The sequence below is a fragment of the Pinus tabuliformis genome, chromosome 6, assembly GCF_031772625.1.
Source record: "Pinus tabuliformis cultivar Carrire ecotype Pingquan chromosome 6, CPIR1, whole genome shotgun sequence".
Lineage (NCBI taxonomy): Eukaryota > Viridiplantae > Streptophyta > Pinopsida > Pinales > Pinaceae > Pinus > Pinus tabuliformis.
In genome coordinates this window covers 1,177,509,093-1,177,536,688 of record NC_142292.1, presented here as the reverse complement: position 1 = coordinate 1,177,536,688, position 27,596 = coordinate 1,177,509,093, and the positions used below count along the sequence as shown (strand labels likewise).

The 27,596-nt window shown below is 42.2% G+C and overlaps 1 pseudogene; it reads right to left on the bottom strand.

Annotated features, from left to right (window-relative positions):
* Positions 1-26,943, bottom strand: part of LOC149262966 (uncharacterized) — a 63,100-nt pseudogene extending 36,157 nt beyond the window's left edge.
* Positions 26,944-27,596: the final 653 nt, after the last annotated feature.

Below are 27,596 nucleotides of genomic sequence, written 5' to 3'. Positions count from 1 at the left end.
AGAAAAATGATTGCACAACAGCCCCACTGCTTCACACAGCCAACGTTCTCTCTTCTTCGATGGCTGTGATTAAAGAAACCCTGGGTGGACATCAAGGCATATTTAAAGAACCTCTAGGGGAGAAGAAGAAGAAAACATTCCTCTGGAGCAAATGGCTACAAGTAGAGATGTTGGGAGCAACATCTTGTCCAAAGATGAATTTGAAAATCAGATCAAAGATTTCAAGAGTGATATGAGGCAGTTTCTTGCCATGCAACTGGATACCTTGCGGATCCAACAGAAGCAAGAGGAAGCCAAGAGGGCTTTGGTCATTTTTTGTTCTAGGTGCACTAGAAAGCATCCTAGGAACGAATGTCCATTGTACTCCATAGAAGTGTGTTTTGTCTGTGAAGAATACCATCCTACAGATCAGTGCCCTTCCTTACCCAGATTCAAAGCTGCATATCAGAGAGCCAAAGGAGCCACTGAATCACTCTATTACATGAACCAAAGTTGGCCGCATGGACCTAGATCTTACCAGCAGGAACTGCAAGGGACACCTGAGACCTATTATGACCCCTATCAGGCCACTTTCATGCCTTCTTGGGGTCCCCCTACTCATCCTTCCTAGTTCACACCTCCTCCTTGTTCCTTCACAGATCCATATTATGCCCAACCAGTTGCTCATTCATTTCACTCTTATGCTCAGCCACAGCCTCAGTGGAATGCACCTTATCAGGAGTGGAGGCCCCAGTACAACTCTCATCCCGCTCATTTTCCTCCACCACCTGCTCATCCACAACCATCACCTCCTGCTCCACCAAGGCAACCCCAAATGCCTGCTCAACCACAACCGCATCCATCTCCATCTCAATTTCACACCCCCACTCAGCTACCCATACCTCCATTTCCAAAACCCTGCAATGGAGCAGCTCAACCCAATTGCAAAGCTGAGGCACAACATGTGCAAATGACTCCTTTTGAGCTCAATGATGTTCACCAAAGCTCAGGAAGAGTGTTGCAAAAGAGAGAATCTATTGACAACATTGAAGGACCAAAAGCAAAAGAAGATTCCAAAGAGGAGATCAAAGAACCATGGGCTGCACTTAATGAAGAGAAGAGATCAGAATCAGAGATCGAGAGAGTTCCTTCATGGTTACCATCAAATCTTCCATGTATTCAATAGAAAGATCAACAAAAAGAGGAAGATCAGAAGGTCATGATAGAAGGTGACATGAAGAATGATCCAGATCAGCAAAAGAACCAAGGATATCAAAGCTATATTGAGACATGGTTTCAGAAGGTCAGTAAGTTGCAGCAATACTTTATTCCTCAACTTCGTTTGATCCCTTCAAAGCCAGATCAATTGGTCTCTGAGATCTGGATACTTGTCCAAGCATGCATTTCGAGCCTTCACATCTTTTTTTCTCTAATCTCGATGTGCACATGGCTCCATTGGAAGTATTCTTATACTTGAAAATGATTTTGTTTTTCAAGTAGGGTAGGGTAGAAGAAAAAAAAAAAAGAAAAAAAATGAAAATAAGAGAAAAATAAAAATCTAAGGTGAAAACCTCCTCGGAGGCGCCTTAGATTGGCTCATTGATTGAAAACCTCCATGAGGCGGTCAATGGGTTGAAAAAAAAAGAGAAAAGAGAATAAGATCTCTGGGTGAAAACCTCCCTTGGAGGCGCCCAGGGCAGGCAATTAGGGTGAAAACCTCCATGAGGCGCCCTAGTTGTTTTTCAAAAAAAAAAGAGAAAAAAAAAAAGAAAAATAAAGCTAATCTCCATTGAATAATTTCATGTTGCAGCAGTGACATTGCAGGTTGCAAGAAGGATGTTTCATGACAGGAGGAGCACTCAAATCAAGGTCAAAGGAATTTTCTTGCCTTCTACAGGAAGCTTTGTATTTCTACAGGAAACATCCTGTAGAACCTTTGGACGAGCCAAATCCAATTTCAAAAGTGAATCTGATGGTGGGAATCTGTTGATTAGGCCTACAAGCACTTGTGTGTCCATCCCTTGCCTTCATCCATCATTTTTTCACCTCCTTATGCTTCTCATTGTGCTTCTACAGGAACTTCCTGTAGAAATTGTGGGAAACTAGGCATGCATTTCAAAAAGTGGTTTGGCGAACATGGTAGCTTCCTCAAGGGTTCAGAAGTCCTCATGCAGTCTTCCAACTCCTCCTCCATCATCTCTATACCTGCATCACAACCAAAATTCATTTTGTCATCCCATGCAACCAAAATGCAAAGTGCCTTGAAGCAAAAACACATAGAGCATAATTTGTTTTTGCCATAACTTGAAAACCATGCATCCATTTGACAAACCGTTTTATGGGGAATTGTACAAGGTTGATGACAACATGCCTGAGCAGTTTCATGCAATTCCGGTGCACGGTTTCCAAGAAATCAGCCTCCATCACCATCAGCCATTTTTGCATTTTCTCCATATCTGTGCATCCGTTTTAAAACCTGTTTCATGGGGAGATGTACATGGGCGATAGTAGCCTACCCAAGCAGTTTCAGCCGATTCCGACGCACGATTTTCGAGAAATCGAGCTCTGAAATCTTCCACCATTTTGCATTTTTCTCGAAATCCGTGCATCCATTGATCACGATTTTGCTATGGAAGATGCATAATGATGATAGGAACATGCTCACCAAGTTTCAGATCAATCCGCTTCACCGTTTGGGAGAAATGGCGAAAACAAGTTTTGGTCCTGTGAAAATTCAATGGCAGCAGTTTGAGGGTGCAGATCTGAACGTGGAAATGAACTCTCGTTGCATGCATCTAGCAAAAGGACACCTGCACAAGGAAACCAGCCATGAATCAACAACCAAGCCATCATGCAACCATAAAATCAAATGCATGCAGCAATGACAGCCCACAACAGCTCACGGCAACCATTCAACTTCGAGGTATGTGACTGATCTCATTCTTCTATTGCATAGATTTAATTTGAAAACTGCATGAATTGATGGGATGGTGGAATTAAGCCACGAATGGAATAATTTTAACCCGACATCCAGTTCTCTAGCACTCCTGAAAAATCACGTAGCATGCGTGGATGAGATTCACGTGGAAGTTGAAAAATACCGGCAATGGTAGAGGTGTTGAACTCCAGTGAACAGGGCATCAGTTGATTAACAAATAGAAGGGGACTACAGTTCATAATTACATTGCAGTGGAGACAACAGTTGCATAAGCCAGCACACGTATGTGCCACCTCACTCCAAAAATCACGCAGAAATCTTAGCGCTCAGCTATTAGTCAACTTGCACTTGCATCATGCTCACTCAAAGTATACATCCTCTGCTTCTGCAATCGGCTTAATCTATCGACCTCCGCTGAGTTTCCTACCTATTTTCGAATTTCTCTAGTGCATCGGGCTCACTCAAAGGCCGAAGTACGTTCTACAGGAAACGGGTGGGGTCTTCTACAGGAAAGTGCAGCAGAGACTTCCAGAGCGGAGAAGCCTAAGGTTCTTCATCAAGTTTGGAGCTTGAAGAAAGATGGACAATTATCATATGGCCAAGGGTGAAAAACTTGTCCCTCCTTATGCTAGATGGGGTATAATTCCTCTTGCAAATACCACTGTCATAAGACCAATCAGGTGCTTTCAAAGCTCTTCTAAGATGGCCAACCAGTCCAGAAGGCATGGAGATGCCCATTGTACGAGTTCAGAGGTATGGTGTGCCACGTTTAGCTAAGACTGTAAGCCACTGATTTCAAATTGAAAATGAAGCTCTTGAAGTCTTGCATGTGGATCAATATATTCCTAGGATTCTGGTAGAAGAAGATTGGAATGGCTATGAGGACGCAGCAAATAGCCTCTATGCTGCTTCAAGAGATGCTAGCTGAAAACTTAGAAGTTAGCAATGCATGCAGAAAACTTAGAAGTCAGCAATGCATGGTGAACCTATACATGGGTGTGAAGGCTTGATTTCGTAGAGAGGTTGTTAACTTGTGCAATTGATGTCATCCTCTACAGCAAAAGCAAAATTGTTACAAGTTTTGGCTTCATCAAATCCTCACTGCAATTAGGTCTTTAAGGTCAAGGTACCTTTCTGTTTACAAATAAGCAAATCTCCAGTCTCACATAGATGAAGGTTTGTGATGAATCTATTTGAAATGTGGTCAAATCAGTAGCAATAATTAGCTTCCAATTGATATGGCATGATGGTTATTTTGTTCGTCCACATCATGCAGAAGAAAATTTGTGTGAGGACTCATGATTATAGCTGGCCACCTTCACTTGTCCAGTTAACCTCCCCAACGCTGCATAGATTATCTTGGGTTCTCGGTGTTATATATCTGCTATGATAAATGCACGCCTCTTGATCTTTAGCACAATCCAAGTCCATCCAGATTCCTTGTTCACCCATTGTAATTCCTCATATTTCTTACCTTTGTTACATAAGTCTACTTGCCAGCTGCAGCATAAATGTTTTATAGCAGCACATAAGTTGCTGGATACAACAAGTCCAAATAAAAACGCATTCTGTTGCATGTTTCCCTAGCTCCATATTCCCATGGGTTCTTTAGACATCCATGAAAGCTGCCACATTATGGCAGGTGATTCATATAGCATTTTGTTGATCTTCTGCTTTGGAAACATTCCTAGCTTGGCCATGGAGGTCAACCAGGCATATTGCTTCCAATTTTATGTTGTGCTATGATCCTAATTAATGGAATCAAATCATCAAATCACACTAGCTCAGAGTTACAAGCAGCAGGCAGTGAGAAAGAAGAGCAGAAAGGGGGAGAAGATGAAGGCTGCCACAGCTAAGAGGAAGATCGCCCACAGCCAAGCAGGATACAGTGGTGCTGTCTGTTTCTACAAGAAGACAGAGGACTGTTTCTACAGGAAGCTAGCAGACTGTTTCTACAGGGAGCCAACGAACTGTTTCTACAGGAAGTTTGAAAAGAGGGAAGCCAAAGGAGAAATCGGTCTAGATGTTAGCCAAAGAAACCACCAGGGCCATCAAAGATGAGGAGAGGGATTGGTTGCTCAGAGGATGAGCAACACTTTCAGTAGGGGGGTGATGATGAGCCCCAAAAATGGACAATTATTTGGGCTCATTCAACCTCCTAAGTTGACTTAATCCACCATTCTCATTGGTTTATTGCATGTTTTTGATTATTTTTATGTTAATAGAGTGAATTTGGTTAGTCATTATGCCAACAAGTCTAATGGGTGCTTTGTGTAGCCTTTTTGGTCAACTTGGAGACAAAATTGAAGGTCTTAATGAGCACTTGGCAGCCAAATTCGTGGGAGAACAAGCTAGAGGATTTGTAGGAAGGTGTCCCCCTCATTTATGGGCCCTTACCTCGAATTCTCCACCATCAGCTTGGAGTTCAAAGGCCACCAAATCAATGAGCACAAGGGCAGCCAAGCAAGTCAAGTTGGACTGCTGTTAACTACCAGTCTTGGGCAGCCAAGTCCCTAAATTTTAGGAGGACTGTTGGGTCCTAAAATTGTATAAATAAGAGGGCTTAAGACCTCATTCGAGTTAGTCATTTAGTTAGTCATTTTTGGGATTAGCTAGTTAGTCAATTTGGTTAGCCAATTAGTCTTTTTGTAAGCCAGTTTTGGCATGATGTTAGACTCATGATTATTCAATAAAGGCAGGCAGCTTTGGATTCAATTCTGAGTTTTTAAGGGAGCTATAGCTCTCAGGTTAGGGCCCAACCTGAGAGCAATAGACCTCCTCTTCCTTGTATCGTTACTTGTTTCCTTGCAGCACTTTATTTCCTTTGGTTTGACATGCATTTAGAATTTCCAGTTTGCTGATTTGATTTGTTTTGTGTGATTGAAGTAGGATTAGCTTAGGGTTTACGTGCTTTTAGTTGTTTAGATTAGAGGAGGAGGATTGTAATTCATTAGAGTCAAGAAAAGGTTGATAGTGCACTCGCTGCCATCTCTGTTTAGAGATTGGGGGTGTGGGCTGTACCAAGCACCAAAAAATGCAGTCCTATGCTTTCATGCAAGCTGCCACATAGTTATTTTAATTATAGATCCATGCATGCACTCTTTCTCCACTTTAGTTCTCTGTTCCTGAGCCATCACAAGCCTCATTTCCATCCTACCTATTCACCCATACACTTCCTCCACTCCTCCATCACCCAAAACTCCAACCACAGACCTTCCTGTAGAAATCCCGAGACTTCTTGTAGGATCCCCTGCAGACATCCTATAGAAGCTTGCAAACTCAGTTGCTAAGCATCTGAACGTGTGGAACTTCTGTGGGATGATGTTAGAGATCCCTTGGAACCTCTCCTAGCCCTCCTGACCTTTCCCAAGCTTTCTCTCCCTTCGCACCACCTCTGCACAACCAAACCCTAATAAGAAACAAAATCATAATCACTCCATCCACTTAAGCAAAAATCCAAAAACATGTTCTTTTCAATCAAAGTAGTTTAAGTTCATGCATTTCACATCATTAGAAGTAATGGCATCATTTCTAGACACTTGCACTCCACTATTGCACCATAGAGGTTAAACTAGTCAGATTAGGGTTTACTAGGGTTTCCATGCTTTGGTTGGCTTTCAGTTCATTTTTGCAAAGTAGATCAATTTCCCTTGAGATAGCCTTCGTCCATCATTTAGAAAGCTTCTTCTGAGAGCATATAGAAGTTGGCTTGAGCCCTAGCGGACTTGTGCCAGCTGACCAAGTGACAGCTGCGACAAGATCTAGTACTTGTGCATACAACACTGTCGCTTCCAAGTTTGTACGAACTACCGGGTTGATAAAATTAGAGATAGGAAGCCCCAGGAGTTGTAGCATTATTGCTACAATACTGGAGCCCACCACCATCACTGCCCATTGGAACTGTGCCGGGATTTCCTCCTAGGGCCTTATCCTATAGCAGTCACTTCTTGCTTAAACTTCACAATTGTTTATCTTAGTGGCCATGAAGAAGGATGACATGATAGATGAATCTCAAGGAGTTGAGGAGAAACATACCAAGGAACCCAAGGTATGATAAAATATTGGCATGAAGACTCCATCTGATGCATAATCACTTTGAAGGTTAGGTATGGAAAAAAAAGCACATATTTTGAAATACACCTCTTAGCGTAACATGAAGGACCTCTTATCATTTTCATATCATTATGTCTTCAATTATATGCATGGTTGCAAGCACTGACAATGATTCCATGTGTTTCCTCTAAGTGTCTTACCCCCTTTTGCTTGTTGGATCAATTGTAGTCTTTTGACATGTTTGGTCGTTATCTCATGTTTTTGAACCTTTCAGGTGACCTCGAAGGTTGGTCTTTGTGTAAACAAGTTGTCCTATCCATGTAAACACATGCTACACTCATACATAAATTTTTAAGCACTTTCGTACAAGTATCATCATGATCGTCCCAAGGCCTATCTCAAGTTTCTCACTCATCGCTTTTTGTTCTAGATAGTCTCACAGAGGGTAAAGCTTTGTCTTGTTTTTCCAATGGTCTATGTTGTCGTGTCATCGAAGTATGCTAAGTGTGTGATCACAATGTCAAGATTTCACTTACCTCCCACACTTAGCTATTTTCCTGAAAATCCTTCCGATTGAAAACCCTCTTTCATCGGACTCCAACTGAGCTACACATTGCGTAGTCTCAACCCTCAGTGATGCTGCTCTGCTACCTAGAACTTTGTAGTGCGCAAAGATTTTCCCCAAGGGCAATTGCATTGCGCAGTACCAAAGTTGAGTAGCCTAATTTCTTTCCCAGAATTGCACAGAAGCTACCTCAAGCCTTACTTTCACTGCACATTTTGAAAACATCAGTCATCAAGCCTCTTCCTTGCCTACTAGAACCTTTAAATGCATAGATAAACCAACTTGATTTTCATCCCAAAACTGCGTAGAATTGTCCCCCAGTGTCCTCCCTTAGTCGGGACTCACTGATCTCCAAAACTACACAGACATGTCCTCCTAGGTCGCTATACTGCCCAATATTGCCTTTGCTCAGAAAGCTGTATAGACCTACCTTCTAGGGTCTCACCTTGCACCTGCCACTGATGATATCAACTACACAATTCTGCCTCCTAGTGGCTTCCGTATAATTTTTCCTGGTAGTGAAGAATGTGCTCAGGTGTTCCTCAACCAAGCCTAAATTGCGCTCTGCACATTCTCAATAACCATTCTCCCTTCCTGTCACCTAGAGTTGTGTAATGCTTAGTTACTAGGCCCTCCTTCCCATCCTGTCACCTATATCGGAATCAGTCCATGGATAACAATGCATCATATTAGACTTGGGATTTTTTGGATTTGATATCATCTCATCATGAGTGAATTCCAGTGACATGTACACTCTTATATCAAGGTGAGATGATGAAAAAGGAGAAGGACGAGTGAACATGCTAGAAGACTCACTTACAACTGGATGGATAAAGAATTTTATCAAGTAGAAGAAAAGGGAACACAAGTATGCAACCACCTCCCAAGGCTAAAAGATCATTGAAGACTCCGCATCATCAATCTATGCAGAGAAGAAGAGAAATAAAATCTAAGAAAACATCTATCATTGATCAACAACAACGTCTTGACATCACCACCTCAGTAAGCTAGTCATGTTAGTAGTGTCATGTCAAGTCGTGTCATGAGTTTTCAAAGGCCACATCACTATTATGGGCCATGTCTATTGTAAATCAAATGTAATGTAAAGTGGAAGTCCAATGGAAACACATCAATATGAAGTGTCATGTCAGTGGAAAAGTCATAGGCAGTTGAACATTCATGGTAGTTGAAGAGTCACAAGGGTCAAGCATCACTCTTGGTTGTATATACCCCCTCATTATATGAGCAAAGGACTTTTCACCTTGGCTCCTCCCACGAAGCATAGATAGTTTTCATTCAATTATTTGAGGAGCGAGGAGTGGCTCCAATGTCCCACTATTGGGACTAGTGATGTATGATGTACATATGTGTCTTGGAACTTTTGCTTAATACAGAAGCATGTTAAGGCCAATATGTTTCCATGCATGTTTTGTAGATGTTTGTAAGACTATTCTTTTGGCATTTGTAATTCATGTTTGTTTCACATGTACTAAGATAGTTGAAATATTTTGGTTGTTTTAGCACTTACCTTGTTGGGAATGTGCAATATTGGTTATCATTGTCATCTCATCCTTGTGGACTACTTCACAGGATACTAGAAAAACCTTCCTTGCTTACTTATTATAACGACCGTCACATATGTTGTGGACTACTACATTGGATGGTGCACAGGTTTTCCCTTGTACTTTGGTTTTAACAACTACTGCGTCCACTGTGGAATATTCCACTGGATGCTAGATAGACCTTCCTGGTTCGTGTATGTCTCTTCTTGGGTGGTATTATTACCTCTCACTTAGAGGCTCACTTTCTCCCCCCTTTTGTAGTAAGAGAACCTTTACATAGTTACATTACGCACTCACCATGAACACTTACCTTGATTTTTGAAGATACCAGCATAACTCTCAGATGTGCTAACAACTAGAGTCAAGGAAGATCTCTAAGTATATGGAAACCGAGACTTTATACCGGATGGGACTCCTACACCAAATGGTGTGAGGTTTAGTTGGGACTTCATATCGGGGAGATCGCCTTGGTTGACAGATTTCCATCACCGTCAAGAAAATGGTGCTAGAAGGAGGGCCAAATGACAGTTGTGCCCGTAGAGTCTCAATTGAATCTCTTATTTTCAAATGGATCTTTCCAAAATCATAATCCTAGGATGTTTTTTTAAAGAGATTAATTGTACCATCCCTACGAAGGTTCTTCATGACCTATCTAAGCTCAAGTTAAATGGTGAGGGTGAATCATCTTTTCTTGTACATCTCCTTAAGGTTATGAAATTTTGTCAATGTCACCAAATAGAGTCCGAAGATGTCTAGTGTTGGCTTAAGGGGGCCTGGCCCAGGTTCAGAGTTATTCGTGCCAACCAACAAAACCCTAACTGCTGGCCCTTTCGGCAACAACCTGCACAACACAGGCTACAGTCTCACTTGAAGCAGTATTGGGGGATGCTAGAACTAGGTTTCTGGTTCTAGAGGCCTGTGTGATGGGTTCCTAAGGTTCTTGTAGCTCAAATCTGCCTTCGCTTGGACCTATGCCTTTCGACTATCAGCTACAACAAATCTACTTAAATGACCTTCAGACCTTCATGAAGGTACTTGATTGTACTTAATAGGCATAAAAGACACAAATTCACTACTTTCATGCAATAAACTGTATATTCTGAAGCCTTTATGACCTAAATCTGCCTTCATGCAAATCTATCATTCCCGGGTAGTTAACTACAATAGATTTATTTAACAACCTCCCGATCTTCGAGAAGGTGATTAACTATACTTATTATGCATAAATATTACAAATCTATCCGTTTCATGCAGAAATGAAGCATTAATTCACATAAAACATATAACAGAGTGAATATATCTATAAACTTAACAAAACTAAATAAACAAGGCACATATGCACAGATTCGGCTCAAAACAGTCTTTGTTAAGATGTAAACATTCAAATACAGACATCTTATCCCTGAGCACCCAGTTGCAGGGGCCCACGCACTCATCTACAGACATACCAAGGTCTCCGCGCACTTAGTTGTGGACTTACCAATGTCTTCGCACACTCAGCTGTAACCTTACCCTTACAATGATTCTCAATCAAAATTTATCTTTTAGACTTGCTATGACTAAACTATATATAGCCCTTTCATTACAATACCATGGCCTACAGACCATGGGTGAGTCTCAAAAATGACCTATCACCTACCCATACAAGGGACTAATGCCGCTTTCAATCTTCCTTAGCTTCGCACTCCACTTCCATATTTCGTGGAGGCTTTACATTCTTTCACAAAAACTATTACAAAACTTGACTTTACTAAGAAAATTTGACCCTAGGGATCCCATCCCAGTAGGCCCCCAACACAAATATGGTGACTCACCCTCGAGTCACTTAGCTAGCTTCTCTACTTTCTGGCGGAGTTCATTGAACTCCATCTTCAAGACTTCAAGGTCTGCTGTGCTCTGTACGACGACCTGCTGCACTTCTTCGACCATATTATTTGTAGTTGGCCCCTCCATCATGAGGCACATGGTCCTCTGTGTCTGCTGGAAAGTCTTCAGCTTCTCTTAGATAGACATAGTAGTCTAGCTTTCTTCCTCTATCCATGGTTGAATCTGATCCTTCAAAAATTGTTCTTTTCACTGCAGCTCCTCAACTTATGCCTGCAACACCTTCATTTCTTGTAAGTGCACGAAGCATTGGATTGGCACCAAAGTACACACAGTTGCCATAGTCTCATTGACTTCCTACTGTGCCTCTCTAATTTTTGTACCCAATCTCTACAGGTTTGAGTCCTCCTACAAAATGGTCCATATCTCCATTGCATTTTCAAAGAAAAAATTGCAGACTGTTACTGCATTATCCAAGGTAGACATGCATTCTCTGATGGCTACGTCACACTATTTCCTGGCCTCTGGTGGATTATTCAGCTGCAGTTTCAATTGTAGTTCCAAGATCTTCATTTGAAAATCAAAAGTAACTCCGCCTACCTCCTCCTTAGACTATCGCACTGCAGCGACCAATTTCCGAACCTTTGCTGAAGCTATCGTATCCTATAGAATGTGTAGCTCTGGCATTGAATTACATGCTTGTGTAATTGTTGATTCTATGCTTTAGCTTTGCGCTACTAGCTCTTCTTTTTCCTTAAGAGCCTGAACCTTTTCGGTGAATATTTGCTCATTGTTCATTTTAACTTCACTAATCACCAATAGTGCATGCTTCTCTCTGATCTGAAGCTCATTTGAGACCCCCTAATGAAGTGCGTGGAGGGTCTGAAGGGGCAGCGTGGCTAAATTCATACCCACTCCCTTGACCTTTCCAAGATGAGCATTATATTCCTCTGATTCTATGCATAATGTTCCTTCTTGGCAAGGGAATGACTCTGAGGTCCAAAGTATGCTCTAGTTCCATTATGCTCGTGCTTGCTTGCTGCAGGCTCACTTGAACCTCTCTTGCTTGTCCCACGCTCACCTGAACTTTGTCTGCTTGAATGTGCAACTCGCGAAGATCCTTCTGGATGCTCCCCAATATCTGCGTGTATTGCTACTCAAACTATTGCCACAGTTCCATTTTTGTATCTCAAACCTTGTCCCCGATCTCATCCAAATCCCCCTCAGTGAGGACCATTGGATCTACATGTGCCTATTTGTATGATTTTTTCTTCTTCCTAGGTCCAAAAGTTGTTTCCTTTTGTCACTTTGATAGCCTGAAGGGAGTGCTCTACTCCTCACCCCCACATCCTTCTGACCCAGAGTATTCCTGCTCTTCAGAATAATGGGAACCTGATGCTTTGACTTCTACTATGGCGTCTTTTGCAACGCACTCTTTATCAACAACTATCTTAGTAGCAGCTTCTTTAACAACGACTTTCTTTCTTTTTCTAATTGGCCAACTCCCGCGTTGTTTCTTGTGCTGCTTCTTTCCGTTTCTGTGTAGTTGTCATCAATGCGGAAGAGCTTTCTCTGCCTTTGCTGGTACCTATGCCAAGATTTGTGGGTTGTCGCCACTCCCTGGCCAAGTCCCCACAATCTCCTGTACATCGGCCTTTGTAATGAGATATGGAAACTTGTGCCATATCTTCTTAAGGTCTTTTCTAGTGCAGATGGATACATTATGAAAATTGGCCTTGAATTCTGCAAAGGCCTGCAAGTATTCAAACAAAGTTGCGGAGAACCTTGGCCTCTAATTGATTACTGTGTAGAGGTCCATCTCGATCAAAATCCAGAACACTTTTGACTCCGTGATCTTCTCTAGATCCTTCATCACCCATAGCAAAGAGAACTTCGTTGCCTCCAGTAAATCTTCATCCTTAGGAGGGAACTGACTATCCTCCGAAAGTCACCATGCAACAAGGACAATTAATAGAAAGAGCCAAGCATAGTGAAATACCTTTCTTTCCTCCCGCGCTTCATGGAAATTTGCTAAAAATTCCTTGCAGAGGTACTGTGCCCAGATGTACTGCACCCACTTTGCACACTGTACAACCAATGAGATCACTGGCGTCAGAAGCTTGTTTGCGTGATATTTTCTCATGACCTTCCCAGCCAAAATCTAAGTGGAAAACTGCACCACTAGGTCTATAATAGAGCGGATAGAGTATCCGCGTAACTTCTTGACCAATCCATATTAAGTTTTAATTTTATTTGCAAGTTTCTTCTCCTTGCTTTTGCCTCCAAATTCCTTAGCTGGATCTACCCCTTTCTAGGGAAACTTCGTAATTCTATGGATCAACATGTTTGTTATGGGGATGGGCTTGCTTACAAAAAACACCCATCATGCACCAACGCGAGCAATTTGCGCATATAGAAAATATTGATAATTGATCTGTGAAAGTATGGCACACACAACATATGTAGCAATCTGACCTGCTCGACGCCTTTTATCCATTTCATCAGTTCCAACCTTGTGCCCCAGTCCCTTCATAGTAAATCTTGGTCACGTACTTATTGGTGGCCAAATGTGGAAATTTCTCGTGGTCGGTGAGATCCCAATCCTCTAATTTTAACACAAGGATACGTGCTAAGAGCATGACTTCAAATACCACTTCTTCCAACAGTAGCGACGTAGAGATCGTGAACTTTCCTGAATTCGGGTCCTTGGTTACCTTTGCTTTCCCTTTTCATGGAGGTATATACGTCGGGAGCCTAGTGATAGTCTCACCCTCATCAGCATCCAATTCCTCAACTCCATCACGGAGTTCTTCTGCATCCAAATCCACGGGTTCCTCCAGCTGCTTTTCATTGTCCTTTCTCTTTTTCTATCGAACCTCTGTAGGGTTCTTACTTGGTGTCTGCCTCACCAGTACAGGTTATGGTTTCTTCTTCTTCTCCTTAGTAGCTGATTTCTTCGACCTAGGTGATCTTGGCATCATACGCACAAATGGCGTAGCTTCCATTGATGCAACCTCAGAGGCCTCTACTTGAGAGACAACGACTTCAGAACTTACAAGCTCATCCATCTGCTCAAGGGTAATCTTCTAGCTATACTCAGGTAGTTTCGTGAATGTCGGGCTTGCAACGAAATCCTCCCAAGTCTGTTAATTCATAGAGAGAAAATAAGAGGGCTCATACGCAACTTTCAGAAAGCAAAGTGTTCTTCAGTAGACCAACATGCTAGATTTATAGGTGAGTTTGAATTCAAATCCAATTGCTCCCTCCATTTTCTAATCACAAATGCATCTTTGACAATAGATATCCAAATATTTTCACCATAAATGTCCCCAACACGCTGCTGCTAACGAGGTTTTTTCTATCCAATCATGAACAGTGACTTCAATGGCTAGTTTTGGACCTAGATGTGCGGCATTAATCCCCATAGCGCAACTCGTCCATCATAGCTTCTTTTGTCACAGCCTCTTTTGTCATACCTCTTGCATCCTCCGCGCAACCTCCTTACTATGTTCTCCTCTTCTTCGGGCAATGTGGTTTATAGTCCTGCTCTCTCTTGCAACGTCCTGGAGCACTAACATTTTCCTACTACCATATTGTCATTGTGCAAGGGTAGGATCCCCTGTATACAACTTCAACTAAGTTCCATTCACCCTTCCAGGGAACAATTTTCCATTCATATTTTCGAGCAGAACTGCACCACCATCCATGATTTCCTTAACAACATACGGGCCTAACTAGTGTATTTGGAATTCGCCCAGAAACTTTGTGAACTTACTATCATAGAGCAAAACCAAATCGTTCACCTTGAAAGTGCACAAATTGATATTAGTATCATGTGAGGCCTTTTTGCATTCCTTTTGCACTTGCTGGTGAAATCATGCAAGGAATTCGTATTCTTCCAACTCCATCAACTACGTGATCTGTTCCTCCAAGGTCTCGCGATCTGTCATCTCTGTCAAAGCCACAATGCACAAGCTTGGAAAAATATATTCCACGGGCATCACCACCTCAATCCCATAGACCAACCTAAATGGAGTTTGGTCTATCAAATTCTTGCACGTCGTCCTATATGCCCATAGGGCTACTGTAATGTGCACATCCCAATTGTTCCTCTTTGCATTACAAACCTTTGTCAACGCATGATCTAGAATCTTATCGAGTGCTTCCACTGTACCATTAGCTTGGGGATTATAGGGTGTAATCTTTTGATAGTACACATGGAATTCTTTGAGCATCGCACTGATTGTTTCATTCAGGAAATGTGTACCCCTCTCACTCATCAATACCCTAGGGCACCCAAACCGTGTTAATACATATTCAAACAAGAACTTCGTAGTTGTAGCAGCAGTAGAATCCTTCATTGGTTGCGCTTCTTCCCATCTAGTTAAGTACTCCATCCCAGTAATGATGTACTGCATGCCTGTCTTCCTTCCTAGTGGTTGTATCGGACCTAGAAAGTCAATTACCCATTTTTCAAATACTTGTAACAAAACCTGAGGGTTTAAGGGAAGTTCATCTCTTCGCGAAGGATTTCTCATCCTTTGGCAAGCATCGCATGCTTTACAAAATTCCTTAGAGTATTTATGCATTATCCGCAACCATAACCTTGCATGCAAAATCTTCTGCGCGGTCGCTCTACTTGCATAGTGTCATCTCGCCACTCCTCCATGGGCTTCGGTGAGGATAATAGCGTGCCCAAACTCTGGAACATATCGGCACAATATTTCATTTGTTCCCATATTATACAAGTGTCCTGCTATAATAGAAAAGTCAAAAATGTGGACCACCAAATCCTTCTTCTGTTGAGTAGAATACACTTCCGGAACCATCCCAGTAGTTAGAAACTCAATTATGTCTGCAAAATGATCATCCGCAATGTGCACAATGAAGAGCTTCACATCCAAAAATCCCTCTTCCAACTTAGTTTATTTTTCACCTGTCTCAATCCTGGATAGATGATCTGGTCCCGCATTCAACCTTCTAGGCTTAACAATCACTCCAAAATCATATTCTTGGAATAGCAACAACCACCTACAAATCGCCCCCCCCCAACACAGGCTTGTTGACCAGGTACTTGAGAGTGGAGTGATTTGTGTACATTTTGAAATGTGCACCCAATAATAATGTCGAAACTTTTGCAGTGCGTAGACCATCGCCAGCCCTTCACGCTTTGTAGTGGAATAGTTATTTTCGGGTTTTGACAATTTCCTACTTGCAAATGCTATTGGATGATAAATATGACCTTCGTGGAGCTAGGTTAATACCGCACCCAGTGCAATACATGAGGCATCCACATGCACATGGAACTATTTCTTCCAATCTAGAAATACTAAGATGGGCGCGGTCACCATCTTGTCCTTTAATACATCCAGACTCTTTTGACATTGCTCATCCCAACAAAGAGTCACATCCTTCTTTAATAGTTTCTCCATTGGTGCAGTTATCTGGGCATAAGGCTTGATAAACTTCCTATAGTAGCATGTGTGGCCCAACATTGCGTGTGGCTGCTTAACATTCTTGGGAGCTTCTAAATTCATAATTACCATTATCTTTGCAGGGTCCACCATCAATCCCTACTTGCATACAACATGGCCTAGGAGAATTCCAAAACGCACGCAAAATATACATTTCTTCAAGTTCAGCGTGATCTAGTATCTGTGACATGTATCCAGCATGAGGCGTAGACTTGAAACATGGAACTTCACCAATCCGAACACAGTCCAGTCATCAAAATACACCTACAATAGTTTAGGAATAAACTCCTTAAACATCGCAATTACTACCTTGGAGAAGATTATAAGCACATTCTTCAGTCTGAATGGCATTATTGTATACTGAAAGAAACCCCACTCCATTGTGAAGGTTGCCTTGCTGTGATCCTCCGACGCAATCTTTATTTGATGATATCCTTAGAACCCATCAGTGAATGAATAAGCCTCCTATCCTCCAACATTATCTAACACTTCATCTGTAAATGGTGTTGGAAATGGATCATGCACACTTGCATCGTTCATGTTCCCCAGATCTACGCTTATCCTAATTTCGCCTTGCTATTTATTTTCCTAGACAACCATTGGGCTTACCCAATCAGATTCTTCTATTGCCTCAATAATTCCAGTGTCTAGCATTTTGTCCAGTTCCCTGCACACCTTTTATTTATACTTTGGATTGATCCGATAAGGTATTTTCTTTATAGGTTTCACATCAGGTTTCAAAGAAAATTTCATAACGCCCAAGTCTCCTACAATACCCTTCAGATATGAGAACTTCGTTGGGAATAGATCTTGGTATTCACGCAACTGTTCGGCCACCTTATCAACTGTATCTTCATCCCAATAGTCTCATATCTTCGCGAACTTAGGCTTTGCATCGATTTTTTAGTTGCTCTGTTACATCAAGGTTCTTTGTCTGAGGTCCTTCAATATTGCATTGTCCTTCAGTTTCTGGAATGTTGATTTTTCTTAAATCATCCTCCTCTTCATTAGCAGTCATACTATAGCATTCCAGTGTGTGGCGTAGCTATGTACTCTAGTAGGGTTGTACCCATTCCACCGGTTCTTCAGGCATTTAAAAGATGATGGCCTTAATTTCTTGTAGTGCTTCATCGATGCATTCAAAGCCATCCTCAAAGATAAAAGTTAATCAGAATCTCTCCCTCAAGATATCCCATTCAGTTGTTCTGTGGTGTAGCTCCGTTTCCAGGTACCAATTCATTGGAATAGTATCTAAGGTGTGACAAAATATATGCACCCATTCGGGTTGTGGTTCCTCTCCCCAAGATTTAGTCCACTGTTCCTAGTGTTTGTACGGATCATCCTTCCCACTATACTTCTCAGTCATCTGGGTATTAGAATATCCAAACCTTAACTTCATCATCTATTTGTATTCCTTCCAGTCAGCAAAACTTTGCTTGTGCGTACCCCACCATCGGTGTTGTGGGGAAAAATGCCTATGCAGGACGATCATATCCACCTAAGGTGTGAAAGTGCCTTAGCAACAAACAGAGACAGCTATTCTGGTTTCTTCCTTTATGAAATGTGAAAGAAGAGAGATCAATAGACTTATCGGTGTCTTCTGTTTGTCCCTCGATCCGGTCTCTCTTCTCTTTGGGAGTTCACAGCTACTTGCCTTCTCACTCGCCCAGCTTCAACAGGTCCATGCAAGATCACAAGAGAACAGCTACTTGCCTCCTTGCTTGTCCAGCTTCAACGGGTTCCTGCAAGATCACAAGAGAACAGCTACTTGCGACAAGAGAACAGCTACTTGCGACAAGAGAAGAACACTACAAAAAGACAGATATTCACATTCATAACTAGTTTAGGATTAGAAATAAACTAAACATACTAATGCATTCATACATCAAAAATACATCAGCATATAGGAGAAACCAAGATAGCTTTATTGATGAATAACAAGGTTCAGGAAGAGATACAACCCAGAGGGCTCCAATCCAGCATCTCCTTCCCAGCAAATGGAATTCCTATCTTCACCCCCTTCAAAGCATTAAGCACCCAATGATTCCAATCTCAAACCAACAACAATTCTTTGCAATAACAAAATTCTAGCCCCACAGATCTCATGGAGGAGAGATCCATATATAGATGTTTGGAGAGAGGATGAGTCAGCTTGAGATCTGACTAGTGTCCTCTCCCTCTGTCAGTTCTTGAGTCCACTTGGAGGTTCTTGCTTCCACTTGGAGATTTGGAACCTCTTACTCATCACCAGTCGAATTCGCTGAGGGAAGTGTCATTTTGGAAGCTTCCTGGGTTTTGACACCTTGAGAAATGATCTTTCCACTTGTCCATTCTCGTTCAGCGCAGGTAGCCAATGTTACCTTTGACATTCAACGCAAGTAGCCAGTGTTGGCTTTGACATTCAGCGCAAACAGCTAGTGTAGCCACTGAAATGATCCTGAATTGACTTGTTTTTGAGCAGTTTCTGGTGGAGAACTTCTGTGAATTGTTGTGGTTTGTTAGCCTTGTTCCTCTAGGGGTAGGAACAACATGTTTAGGGACTTTGGATCCCTTAGATTATGGATATTTCATGCTCAATGCTGTAAGGCACAAAAATTTCTATAACAGTTGCCCCCTAAAGTATGAGGTTGTTTATCGGGTGAAATGCTTTATCAGGGGGATCCGAAGTTCATCCAATGCTGAGAGGAGACCTTTAATAAGATACAATACAATACATTATTTTTCATACTGCTTTCATGATCTAGCTGAGGCGGGCATTCCCATGCTCAGTTTTATAAATTCATTTTTCTGTACATAGAACAGACAATCGTCTGATGGTAGACTGATAATTTTGATGAAATTATCATCCTTTGAGTAGGATGATTATCTGCTGCAATGATGTACATGTGAATGTCTTTATCTTTCCTGAATATATATCGCAGCCCGGATGGATGAAACTAGGTCCGGGGTCTTCAAACTCGTTCGATCTTCACTCTAAGTACAAGTCGATCCATGTGAGAAATGTTCTGAAGTCGAACATGGAAAGACATCGCTTGATTACCGGTCAATGATGTAAACCGTTAACAAGCGCGAGAGGAATCACCGATAATGATAATGACCCTCAAGGTACTGCAGTACAATTCACGTGGTGTGAATAAAGGACTTGGCGTCGAACACCACGCAAAATTTTTCGGTCGAAGGTCATTGATGTATACCTGTCGTCGGAAGTGAGAAACTTGCCATTGAGGCATGCAAGCTTCAAAGTACTGAAGGGGTTGTTCCTAGATCAACTTCTTGGATAATGAGCTGATGTCGACAAGAAGCGATCCGTCAAAGGAGGGCCTTAATGAATCCCGCATCAGTGACACGGAACGGAGCTAATGATTTTAATGGAGGTGAAAACGATCTGTGACATATGATTCAGGGTGGCGGTCATGAAAGGATGAAGGATAATGTATGGCAGTGGATGGGACACGGTTGACTTTTCTGAACGAATTCTCTTGAACATATGGCGACACTGATACGATGGATCGGTAGCATTACCCCAAATATGGATGGTATGGCGAGACCATGGATGTGACTGGTGAATGAAACAACCCAACCCGATTGTGGTACGGAGGAAAAGTGTCATGTTCAAGAGCGACTTTCTACCATCAAAGCTTTCTTTAGTTTCTCCCAATTTTTCCCCTGTCATTGCTGACCAGTACCTCTTTATTTTTGTCAAGCTTGAGGAGGATAACATATGCTTGTTCTATAACCTGCCCTTCGGGCAAGCCCATCGCTATGTTTTAACGAGCCTAGTGATAGTGAAACTCGTTCTCATCTAAAGACAAGTTTGTCGCTATTTAATGATTTTAATGAGTCTAACGACAAGGATAACTCGGTCCTTTTCATTTTTAGAGAGTCTGAAAAGGTACATAAAGTTAACTCCAAAAGTCCTTTTTCATCATCTAATCCCTTAAGTCCGAAAAAGTATAAAACAATACAGAAGGGATGAGTTTTCGATAGTTTTAACGAGCCGAATAAAACAAGCGCTCGATCTTTTTGTGCAATAATCCCTCAGGTCCAAAAAGATTAAAATCTAGAGGAGGGATAGCTCTTCCTGTCCCTTTAATGAGTTGGAAGGCCAAGGACTCGGCAATCTTTTCATATTTTACGAGTCAGCTGAAAAGAGCTTAAAGAAGACTTGTCTTTTGAGGAACGAGTGATAAACAAGGTTAGCAGCTGATTCCAGGTACAGGTTGAAATTTTCCAATCACGGCAGTGTCACAAGGATGGCTAGGTGAAATCACTCTTCGCAGCTGTTCCTCAAAATTGGTAAACAATCATATGGAGGTGAACGATCGGCCAATGGAAAAGTGGAGGTGACGGTGCAAACACGACCAAGGCTTTAATGGCTGATGATATTACATTCACAGTGGTTATTTACTGGGATAGTTCATTTTTTAACGAGTTTAAACGCGGGTGGAAACATTTGCTTGGTCTTATGTTTATTTTTTAACGAGCATGAACTATGTGCTAAAACTGCTCGGATCTTGCGTTTATTTTTTAACGAGCATGAACTTTGTGCTAAAACTGCTCGAATACCCAGTCATATGATAAGAGTGTCTCATTGAGATTCTATTTTTTATGGAGCTTCATCTCACAAAGCTATGCCCCGCATCCTTTCTTTATGCAAGTTAGGAAACGGCTAACCCAAAAAATAGATAAATAACCGCTCTTTGCTTGCACTCCAAAAGGTTTGCATGCCCCCAGGTATAAAGTACGATTTCAAGGTTACCTCTACTTCTTTTCCTTCAAAACAATTGTTTTAAAGAGAGAGACTTACCTCTTTCAGGTTACCCAAAGGTTGTCTCGTTAATCTTTCAAACAAAACACTTCCTCAGCAATGTCTACCGAAAGAGACAAAGGTGAGCGGCGATGCCCGCCAACTCACATAACTTTGACAAAAGAATCTTATTCTAGAATAACCCCTCTTCCTCTACGGACGAGGTACATACTAGTCATATTCTCCCGCGGAAACCTACTCTATACCCAAAGTTTCCCTGCCAAAGCAGATCAGGACGCATGCCCCCTGGGTTCCAGTCATATCCTCTCGGATTACTCGCACTCATCAGGAGGACGGACCGTGGGTTGAGACACTTCTTGTGTGAATAGACCATTTAGGGATGGTACATGACTATTTGCGATGTGTGATCTGGGAAACGAAAGTTGGTCTACGAGCTTGACCATTCTTCCTTCATGTGGAAAACAAATTATTCTAAAGAGTGAGGAGACTATAGCTCCCATGCAATATATATAGTCTCGTACAAGGAGTAGGTTATAATCCAAGGGTCCTTGAACAACCATCACGTTCATTTGAACGGTCTTCCCTTTCAATGTTATGGGCACATTGGGGAGGATCCCTAAAGGTCGACTGGTTCCTTTGTCAAAGCCTGATAGATTTCTCATTTCAGGAAAAAGCGCTGGCGAACCAAGCGCTTTCCAAGCAATAGAGGAAAGGATACTCACAGATGCCCCCTCATCAATGATAGTGCCAGCCATTACCATCCTGTATACTTGAACGATAATTTTGAATGGTATGCTTGCTGGCAACCGGGGTCTGCCTAGTCGGTTCCAGTCAAAGGACACAACCAGGTTGCTTGGTGGTGGGACCGAATAGACGGTCGGGTATGACTCTGACGAAGTTCCTTCCTGCGACAAAGGAATGGGCAAATTGCCCCCTTGTTCGTCAGAGTCTGTGTTGATGAAGAGAATTTGGACGGTGTTGTCTTTGTTCTCCTCTGTGATGGTATCATTCGAAGATAGAGCCTCTGAAGGCAAAACCGGGTCAACTGCCGTCTCAACCGTTTGACTTTCGTTAGGCATGGATCCAGACGGTTCATCTTCAATGATAGGTGCTTCGGCTGACCACCTGGGAGGGCCAGCCGGGTTCTCAACTCATGAAGGACTTGGCAGGAGTTTTTGATATCCAGGAGGAAGTTGCGCTCGTAGAATCGGGCGATCTTCCAGAACTCTTTTAGCCTCATCTAAGAAGGGACAACGGTGGATGGCATGGTCGCCTTCACACAGTTTGCATGGAAATCTAGCTTTCCCTCTCTGTCCTGGGACTTCACTTTCACTAGTCGACAGTGAGCTGTCAACATGGCTATCAGAGGTCGACGCTACCGAATTGTGCAAACGGGGAGACCAGTCCCTTAGTATCCGAGGGATGCAGGGACAATCTCTGTGGAAATGGTCTCCCTTGCATATGACACATGGCGATTTAGGCCTGGTCAGTGTTTTGTGTGGATTTTTGTCAGACGACACTTGTTTGCCCCCAGTCGCTTTTGGATCCTTCTTCTTCTTCTCTTTCTTCTTCTTTTCCTTCTTCTCCTTAGGAACTTGGTTTTTTGTTTTACCAGTTCCGTCAAGTGAAGAGGAAGGAGGAGAGGAAGAGTTAGATGAGGTAGAAGGCTGGTTGGCAACTCTGGTCTGGTCTAACTGTTGACTCGACTGTTCAGGAATGGTGGTGTTCTGAACGACATTGGTTGAAAAGAGCCAGACTGGCAGGCCAATTGTCAGTCCTGGAAGCGACAATGTGGCCATATGGGGTGCACCAACATCTCCCCAAGAGGAGAAGGGACTAGGATTTCCACCAAGGGGAATTCCTTGGTTGGTGTGCTCCATTTTTTCAACCTAAAGATCAATGCAGGAATAAGGGTGATTGTTCTGTTTAAAATAAATTTTTAACGACGCTTAGACACAACTTGATTTTTTAGTTTTAAAGAGTCGAGAAAAAGCTAAAGATGACTCTAGTCTCCTTCGATGTTTTAACGAGCCCGAAGTGACAAATGCTTGGATGGACTTTTTCCGTTATAGAGTCTAAAAAAGGCCAAAAGGAACTGCTCTGGAGTTCTAGGCAGAGGGTGTGCCAAACTTTTTGCAAAACTGCAGAATACTTTTTAGGGTACGGGCGGTCGATCTTCCTGAATGCTGTGTTCAGTGCATTGCGATCAGTAGGGCGGCCGACACGACTTCCTAAGGATAAAGGTTTTATGCCTATAGGGGTCTCCCAATATATACGCGACGGTACGTGGGAGCACAATCCGTACTGGCGCTATCGTCCCTCAAGAGGAATCACCCACCATCCACGAGATCGACAGTCACCAGGCTTAACGACGCCGGAACACGTCTCTAGCCTAGACCTCTATGTTGTGCGTTATGTTGCAAAGCGTTGTTAAGTTCATTAAATTTATTTTAGGTTGATCTTTTAATAAGTTTGCCTTTCAAGGTTCACCACGAGATGTATGATACAATTCCTAAATGCAGTCTAAAGATGATAAGCAAGCTTTATATCTTTTCAACTTTGAAAATCCTAGCTACTAAGGGAAAAGAAAGACACCATCTTTTCTCAAAGAGCAATCAGCACACTCTAATGCACTTTTCCTAAATCCAACATGCAAACTATCAAGATGCAAATGCACAATGCAGGTGTTTGTTTTCTGCTTTCTTAGTATTGATGCCTACAAAGAAAGCTTTTTGTACAACTTTGAATTTGCTTTTAATATGACAAATGCAAACAAGTTTACTTTTTTGAAATCAGAGAGGGTAGAAGAGATTACAACACTTAACGATTTTCGAAATGAAGACTTGTTTTGACACTTAAAAGAGACAAACTCAAACCAATAAGCAAAAGCAAATGTATAATCAATCTGCAAACAGCCAATGAACTCTCTTCTAAGATCACAATCAATAGATCTGAATCAAGGGCTACAGGTTGACTATTTCACTCATGCAAAGGAAAACTGTAAATGACGCAAAAACACATAAAAACACTCACAGTCTTTTTGTAGAAAAGGAGGCGGAATCTAAGCAAAGAAAAGGAGTTATCAGACTGGTACCTATGCTGGTTACAGGCTGCAAAAATCAGAGATCAAAACAAGGCAAAACAGAGCAGAGAACCCCAGCTGCACAAGGCCAAACTGGTTCAGCGCAACCTCAACACAGGGGTTTTGACATTCAGCGCAGGTAGCCTTCACGGGACCTGCGTTGAAATGCAGAATCCCTTCACTGGGTCTGCGCTGAAGGAGAAACTGTCGTTTCCCACAGGTTCTGGGTCACAGATTGCTATTTAATCAACTGTTTTAGGCCAAATAAAAGCAACAAGCAAGGTACAATCAAAGGGATGCTTTGAGGGGGGTACTAAGATCTATCACAAAGGATCATCAAATCATTTGTGAGTCCATTGTTCAGATCATAGACAAGTCCAGTAATTGGATCAAAGTAGCAACTGTCTACTTTGCATTTGGGAATAGCAGATGCAGTTTGATTGTTGTTGTCGAGTCTATGAAACAAACAATGATAGAAACACAAATAAAATGACTAAACAAATCTCCCCAGCGGAGTTGCCATTTGTTGTGGGGAAAAAATGCCTATGCAGGACGATCCTATCCACCTAAGGTGTGAAAGTGCCTTAGCAACAAACAGAGACAGCTATTCTGGTTTCTTCCTTTATGAAATGTGAAACAAGAGAGATCAATAGACTTAGCGGTGTCTTCCGTTTGTCCCTCGATCCGGTCTCTCTTCTCTTTGGGAGTTCACAGCTACTTTCCTTCTCACTTGCCCAGCTTCAACAGCTCCATGCAAGATCACAAGAGAACAGCTACTTGCCTCCTTGCTTGTCCAGCTTCAACGGGTTCCTGCAAGATCACAAGAGAACAGCTACTTGCGACAAGAGAACGGCTACTTGCGACAAGATAAGAACACTACACAAAGATAGATATTCACATTCATAACTAGTTTAGGATTAGAAATAAACTAAACATACTAATGCATTCATACATCAAAAATACATCAGCATATAGGAGAAACCAAGATAGATCTATTGATGAATAACAAGGTTCAGGAAGAGATACAACCCAGAGGGCTCCAATCCAGCATCTCCTTCCCAGCAAATAGAATTCCTATCTTCACCCCCTTCAAAGCATTAAGCACCCAATGATTCCAATCTCAAACCAACAGCAATTCTTTGCAATAACAAAATTCCAGCCCCCCAGATCTCATGGAGGAGAGATCCATATATAGATGTTTGGAGAGAGGATGAGTCAGCTTGAGATCTGACTAGTGTCCTCTCCCTCTGTCAGTTCTTGAGTCCACTTGGAGGTTCTTGCTTCCACTTGGAGATTTGGAACCTCTTACTCATCACCAGTCGAATTCCCTGAGGCAAGTGTCATTTTGGAAGCTTCCTGGGTTTTGACACCTTGAGAAATGAGCTTGCCACTTGTCCATTCTCGTTCAGCACAGGTAGCCAGTGTTCCCTTTGACATTCAACGTAGGTAGCCAGTGTTGGCTTTGACATTCAGCGCAAACAGCTAGTGTAGCCACTGAAATGATCCTGAATTGACTTGTTTTTGAGCAGTTTCTGGTGGAGAACTTAGGTGAATTGCTGTGGTTTGTTAGCCTTGTTCCTCTAGGGGTAGGAACAACATGTTTAGGGACTTTGGATCCCTTAGATTATGGACATTTCATGCTCAATGCTGTAAGGCACAAAAATGTCTATAACAATCGGGCAGGTGTAGCACGCATTACCAGTTCAAGGGCCTGGAATCAATGTTCCTCAGGAACCTCCCTTTCAAATTCATCCAAAAAGAGATTAACATCATTCAAACCATCATAGTGCGGAAGCTTTCTTACCTCCATAGATACGCATCATAGTGATTTGGTCATCATATTGCAACACAACGTAGATACTTCATGCAACCGATTCTGCCAGTGCTCAAGTTCTTCATTCGAGTCTAAGGTACAGGAACTATCCCTATCCCATGTAATTCGTCCATCGGCCGTCGAATTGATCCAATCTTCGTCTCGTGTCGTGATCTTGTATATTTGGTCTAGATCATCATCATCCTCCACAAAGTCGTGAACAGGCTCAGTATAGTGCGCTCCTTCAGCAGGGTCCAGTGGCACAATAACCTTGAGTGCCTTCCTCTCAAAGGTCATATTTCACTTCTTCAGGTTAATCACCACATCCATGTCAAAGGCCCAACCAATTCCTAGTAGCGCAGGATACATATTTATTTCATCTACTATTTCTATTACTTCAAAATCCGCCAGAGCACTTGCTCCTTCAATATCAACTGTTACCCCATACAGGTGCCCCATAGGAATAATCTTCTGCTGATTGGCCATGCGTAGTTGTATAGGAGACCATTGCAATGCAGGTCTCCACATCCTTGCTCAGGTCTATTTATGTAGTACATTTGCATCAGACCCTAGATCCAAGATTACTTGGTTCATTTCATACTCTCCTATCTATGCAGTCAGCCTCATCTCATGCCCTGTCTGCTTATTATGCTTACCTAGCCTCCTTGCAGTGCGTTGTTCTGAAGGAAGTTTAATCTTACCCACACAGTTGTCTATTAGCTCTTGGAGCCCTTCTACTGCCTTCTTATCGTGCAAAAAATTCATACAGGTCTTTAGGAAAGTAGCTAACAGCGAAGGATCCACATCTTGCACTTCACTGTTCCCAGCTGATTTCTCTTGACTTCTGGATGTAGAAGCTTCAGCAAAGTTCTTTTTAGCCTCCATATTTTTTTTTTAGCCCAGTTGAGGTCAAACCTGACTTCCTTTTCAGCGGCCTTGTGCACCCATCCTTCAGTCTCTGGTTGCTTTCCCTTATCTTCACCTGTGGCCATACCACTGCGCGTTACTATATTAACACTATGATCTTCTTCGCGAGGTTCTTCCCTCATCATCTGGATATTCTACATAGGTTGTTGGGTCTATGTCTTCTTTTCTCGCATCTTTTCTATAAGGATCGGGAAATCTTCTATTGCATGATCGAATTGTCTGGAATAATTACAAGATGGATGTGTTGGGTTTTGATAATCACACGCAAAATGTTCAGCTTCACCAACATGACCATTTATTGGTTTAAGGGTGTCTCACCTAGGTTTAGAGTTATTCACATCAACCAAAAAAACCATAAATGTTGGCCCTTTCGGCAACAACCTGCGTAGCACATGCTGCAGTCTCACCCAAAGCAGTATTAAGGGATGCTAGAACTAGGTTTCTACTTCCATAGTCCTGTGTGATGGTTTCCTAAGGTTTTTATAGCTTAGATCTGCCTTCGTGAAGACCTATTCCTTCTGACTATGAGCTTCTACAACTCTACCAAAATTACCTTTAGACCTTAGCGAAGGTACTTGATTGTACTTAACAGGCATAAAAGACACAGATTC